Below are 6,000 nucleotides of genomic sequence, written 5' to 3' on the forward strand. Positions count from 1 at the left end.
CGCCCACCCCACCTGTGAGGCCAAAAATGTTGGGGTCATTTTCGACTTCTCTCTCTCCTTCTCCTCTCACATTTCTGACATCTCAAAAAAATCTATCAACTACACTCCCTCAGAAGCCCTCTACCTTTCCTCACCTTCCCCCAGCAGTTCACTGTCTCCAGAGCCCCGGTTCTCTCAAGGCTGGACTATTGCAACAGCCTCTCCCTCAACCTCCCTGCTTCTGCCCTGCGCCCTCGGCAACTCATCCAGAGCAGAACCGCAAGACTTATCCTTGGCCTCAAGCCCAGGGACTGCATTTCTCTGGCACTGAAATCCCTTCACTGGGTCGCCGTGGCTGCTAGGAGCAAATTCTATACCCTCTGCATTGTCCACAAGGCTTTCTGGGGCCTGGGATCTACTTAACTTCAACACTGCCTTCCTTAATACTGTCCATCTCAAGCACTCTGCTCATATAGTTCCAACCTTCTGCGAGTGAGCCAGTTCTCCAAGCAGAGATTTGGTGAGAGATCCCTTTCCTAAGCAGGCGCCTCTCTCTGGAACAGCCTCCCTGCCACCCTATGTCTTGAGCCTGATATTCTTAAGTTCCGAAAACTCCTCAAGACCTTCCTCTTCTCCCCTTCCTTCTCTCTCAACCTGCCCTGCTAACCTAGCTCTCTGTCCTTCTTTCTCTCTCTTCTCTAAATACAGCTTACTTACTGGCCACCTGGCACACCTCAGAGTCTCACAGGTCATAGGCACCCATGCCAGTCCTTCTGCACTTGCCTCAGGCCCACCCCCTCACTGCACTTGAAATAAATCCCTGAGAGTTTTTCTCTCTGCACTTCACCAGTCTCTAACGACTGGGTGCACTTGGTCCCCTCCCCTACCTTCCCCTTCCCACACTTGCACGATCTGTATACAGCACAGCATGAAGATCGCTCTGTCTGTTCTCCCTTGTCTTCACTCCTTAATGTGCACTTGAAAAAAACGCAGATTCGCTGTTAGGGTATTTTCTGGTTCATATTCACTTAATCTGCCTATGCAGACTGTTATCGCCTCAGAGATTCAAGGACTCTGAGCAACTGTTGTTTCTTCCCTTTGTTCCCACCCTCCTTGAGCGCTTTGAAACACTTGCCTGTGTATAGGCGCTATATAAATAAACATTACCATACCATAGCAGTTACTTACGTTTTGTAGTCTGTGCTTCTTACTTTATGCTGAACACGAGGACACACCAATAGAGTTTTCAGGTCTGGAGAAAGGAAACATTATCATATGATTAATTCATCTACAATAAGAATGATTCATTAATAATGATAATTTAGCATTTATATAGCGCTACGGACCCTCAGGCATCTGAGCGCTGCTTATTATTACCCCCGGTTTATCGACCTCAGAAGGATGAAAGGCTGAGTTTGGATCCTGCGGGATTTAATCCTACATCAGCAGGCTCTGCACAGATGTCAAAGTGAGCACTCTACCCGTTGTGCTATGGCACCCGCTTAATTAAACCCTCCAAGCATTTACATTACAATCAGAGAAAATATATAATCAAAATGGGCAAAGAGTGAGCAGCCTATATCACCCCCTTCCTCCCAGTGTATCACCCCCTCTACCTCTCCATTCTCCCCCATAATAATAATAATAATTTAGGATTATTACCCACGGTGTGTGGTGCTCATTCATCGACCTCAGAAGGTTGAAAGGAGGAGGCTTCAAACCTGCATCAGTAGGATCTGCACAGATGTCAAAGCGAGCGCACTACTCGCTGTGCTATTGGACCGGCCATAGCATGGACAGGAGACAGGCTTGAGAAGGAAAAGCAGAGGCCAGGCAAGATGTCTCCTATAAAGAGTCTTTTCTCACAACAGGAGTGTAGAGTGGCCGCCCAGCACTCATCTGCAGTAACTTATGCCATAATCACTGCTTCCTCGCAGGTGCTTTTACAACATATATCTTGAGCTGTGGGAGAGAAGGGGGGGGGCAGACACACTCCCACTGCTCGGAGCCTCACAGAGTGGCCGAATATGCGCATTGCAGAGATACTGATCACTCGAGCATGCGTAGAAAGGAGGGACTGGAAGGAGCATGCGCAGAAAGGACTTGATAGAGAGAGCATGCGCAGCAGAGGGACACCGATTAGCAGAGCATGCGTACGAGGGAGATACGGAAAAGGGCGTGGGCTGTGCTGCTCTACTCCCAGCAGACTCCAGCATGAGACACTAATACAATAATGCATTATATGCACGGCTAAAAAGAAAGCAAGTGCTGCTTTTTGTGTAATGTTATTTAGTATCAATAAGGATGTTTTTAGGTTTATGCAATTGTAGAATGCCTGTCCGTGGAATGTGTAATGGAATGGTTTGGGGAACGTTCTAGAATGTAAGGGGTATTGAAGTGGACTGTTGATAAAGAAAGATATATACATCCATGGCTCCTGAGTAATTAATATGAAAATAGACTATAACACTGCTAAGCTAAAGATAACCATTTCAATCTCATAATTATTCAATACTATTTAGGTAGTTTCACATTGTGTGCATATTTTTAGTTAAAGTTTTCTGTATGGGTTACAGTCTTTATTGGTTTATAGTGTGAAAACATAATAGATATTCAGTCACTTCTACTGTCTGACATATTTTGTCTAGTAAAGTTGGGTCTGTGGCTTAGTGAACTAATGCATTCACTACAGGGACCTGTGACTGACCTCATGGTCACAGGTTCGAATCCCGGCAGGTCCACTCAGCCCTTCATCCTACTGAGGTCGATAAAATGAGTACCATTAAGTTGGGTAACAATAAACATCTGTTATTAGCGCGAAGATGCCCCTTCTGGGGTGAACGTGTGCTTTACAAATACACCTGTTATGTTAATTTACAATTTCTGTTCATTGTCCAGTTTAGGGCAGCTTGTGAACTTCTTTTCAAGGTTTCCAAGAGAGTGCATTGTCATGTGTTGATAACTTGTGTTCTGGAAGCACAACGCTCAATTTAGCACTCTTTGTGGGAGTCACCCGCCAAGCCCCTTACACACCCATATAAATCAATGGGCTTTCACCTGTCAAAAACAATATTTTTTGTTTACTTTTCACATGTGTAGGGGTATTCACCCTTAATATTCAGCAAATGAATTAAAAAAAAAAGCAAATGGAATGGAAAATATAAAGTGATGATTTAAAGAAATGAAGTGCGCCAAATGCAATTAAAGGAACAGCTTTATTAACGCCGGGAGACACAGGTCACTCAGGTTAATTAAGCTCTCAAAATACGCCCACCAGGCCTACAATATTTATTACATTTCAAAACAACATTTGTATGATTTTGGAAAAGAAACATTCATTAAAATCTGGGTTTACTGATTTGCTACTCATTATCAGTCTGCTAGAGAACCGTATACATTACAATCTGCTATTGGTTATTCTCATGTTGGCAACCTGAGAAATCCCACCCATCAGTCCATGACCTAGTCACCCCTCCCAGCAGTATCTAATTTCTGGCGCCATGCATAATTTGGAATTAGGATTGGTCTTCTGAGCTCATGTTTCTTTGAAGTAGAAGTGTCCTTGCGCATCAGCCCCTGATTGGTGACTTCACTCTTTGCAACTTTAGAATGCAACATTTTGTTATGTCTGGACTTCAGAGGCACCGGGTCCAGACACACAGTTGCTGAGGGTACCCAAATGATATACCAAGTTGCAGGGACCACCGCGTTGGACGGGGAGCACACAGTCAGATCATGGCCTGGGGACACCCAGACCATTGCGTACACAACCAGAGTTGCCCAGCAGGGGCAGTGGGACATGGAAGCTGAGTTCCCCAGCAGGTGCTCTGAAAATTACAATGTGGGAAAGCATTGCCTTGCAGGGGCACTACCATGGTGGGGGCTCTGCAGTAGCAGGCCCCCTGCCTGTGATGCAGCACTGGCGCAGTGCTGCAACAAAGACACAGCAGGCAGGAGTCCGATGGAACTGACTGACAAGCGGGAAAACGCTCGTCCCTTTCATTAGTGTGGTCACATGGTCACATTCCCACAAGCCCTTATCAGGGACTAGTTGCTCCTTAAAGAGGTACAACACCATACATTTATTTTTGCTTGACCAATGGGTGCTCAGTACGAATGGAGTGATCCAACCAACTTGTTACTTTCAAATAAGCTCATCCTTTCCCATGCAAACCCCTCTTCAACCCCCAAGTGTATCTCCGCACCATGGGGCTACTGTCTCGAGAAATGTGGCAATGTTTGTTCCCCAACAAATGGCCAAGCAGTATGACCTCACAGTCAACCCATGTACCTTGATCTTGGGCACCTGTAGGTGTCACTTGTGTCCCTTCCCCATACTTACCCATTCTAACCATAATACCGTCAAATTAACCACCCATCCCTTTGCTTGTCCTTCATGCCTTTTGTTTCTTCATGAGGTTATCATTGGGATCCAAAGCTACTTTTTCAAATTTGTCTATCATCTCCCTACGAGGGTGGCCGCTCTGTGCTCGAGGAACTCATGGTGGCAACAGTAAAGACAGACACAAGTGATCACAGTACAAGCGTGTTTATTAAACTGTATAAAAGGGTGAGAAAAAAGCCTAATCTAAACCTAAATCTATGATGGGAGCAAACTTCAACCCACAAATAATAATAAGGCAGTCCTAGTGGCATCTTGTCAAATAAAAAGGGCCTATACTAAAAAACCTATTGCCAGTCCTTATCGCTAAGTTACACAAATTAGTGTGGGATAGTGTTCACTAGTGTGGGATAGTGTTCACAAGAAAAGAAAGAAGAGCTCACAAAGGATAAGTCAGGACGGTATGGCAAGGTCTCCACCACGTTTTTAGTACGGGACAAGGCGGGCCTCTTGAGCACAGCATACAGCTGACCTTTTCCAGCACAAGGCTATTGTTCTTCTTAGTGATATCAGGATCCTCGGTGGCCAAGTCTCTTTACACAAAGTCTCTTGCCCCGAGAGCATGAAGTATCGAAATAACAAAAACAAAAAGTTCCTCTTCGTAATCTTTTACTCTTCACCATGGGATCCCCCTCAACCGGGCTCCGATCCTTCTTTACTGTTAGCCTCCCTCCGTCGGGTTCACTATGGCTTCTTTACTTCTACTACTTCCGCTGTAGTATTCAGGAGTCGTAATGTCTTTTTAAACAATCTTTCACTGTGGGCTTCCAAACCTGGGTTCACACTTGCCAACACAATGTCCATGGGTGCGTTACTGTTCACCCCAATTCAAAGGCATTCCTTAGTTGGGTTCACATTTGCCTTTGCTTTTTATTTACTTTATTCAAGTCCGGATTTTGGCCCCCAGTCAGACTTTCCTTTAAAGCCCCTAGTCAGGCTTTCCTTTTGATTTTGGGTCAAAGACTTTCGACTGTACAAGGGGTTTTTACTCGACCCTTGTATGATCACTTTGACCTCTTATGATGAGCTCTCCTAGAGCCTTCCTTCTGGTATCTGTAGTTTTTAACAAAAGGGGACCAAGCAGAGTCTTTCGAATAAGCAGCCACGTAGCGCCGGACCACTCTGCAGCTGTCTCATTTTCCACAGCAGTTCAGTGACACACAGGTTCTTTGTTCAAAAAGTCCGTTCATCTGTTATGAGGTTGCCATTCGCAACTTTCACTCAACACAGCTCGGTCCACTATCAGGTCTCTCTCCAAATCACTGTCTGGGTTGAACTCCTGGTCGTTTCTGGTCTCGGAGTCAAGGACGGTACCACAGTAACAAGCTTCTCTCTCCGCCTTGACTATCAGTGTAGGAGGGCCTTGTGCACCGTTGGCATCTGTCACACCGCACGCCAGCTGTAGTTCCCAGTCTTACAATTCCTTTAACAGAGGTTTCACGAGCCTGGTTCAAAAGGGTCAATGGCACTTCCCTCCTTGTCATCCTCTCCACTCTCGTCGCCTTTCTCCTCCTCTTGAATTGCTGTCCTGGAACAGCCGCCTCCACATGCGTGTTGCCTTGCTCGTAGTGTGCTTGCATGCTCCACCTTTTATCCCTGTGGGGAAGGGAAAGCGCCAT

At 45.8% G+C, this 6,000-nt stretch overlaps 1 protein-coding gene across 3 annotated transcripts in view; it reads right to left on the reverse strand.

The window, feature by feature from the left end:
• LOC138551359 (zinc finger protein 850-like) overlaps nt 1-1,983 on the reverse strand; it is a 267,712-nt gene extending 265,729 nt beyond the window's left edge. For 2 of the 3 annotated variants that reach the window (XM_069642480.1, XM_069642484.1), the window contains exons 1-2: nt 1,642-1,983; nt 1,168-1,231 (exon numbers count right to left, since the gene is read on the reverse strand). The gene's annotated coding sequence lies outside the window, so the exon portion shown is untranslated. The remainder of the gene's footprint in view (nt 1-1,167; nt 1,232-1,641) is intronic. The other variant, XM_069642483.1, reaches the window with a different exon arrangement.
• Between the last annotated feature and the right edge of the window lie 4,017 nt (nt 1,984-6,000).

This window comes from Ambystoma mexicanum, chromosome 1q (genome assembly GCF_040938575.1).
Source record: "Ambystoma mexicanum isolate Mex_15411 chromosome 1q, UKY_AmexF1_1, whole genome shotgun sequence".
In the NCBI taxonomy this organism is placed as follows: domain Eukaryota; kingdom Metazoa; phylum Chordata; class Amphibia; order Caudata; family Ambystomatidae; genus Ambystoma; species Ambystoma mexicanum.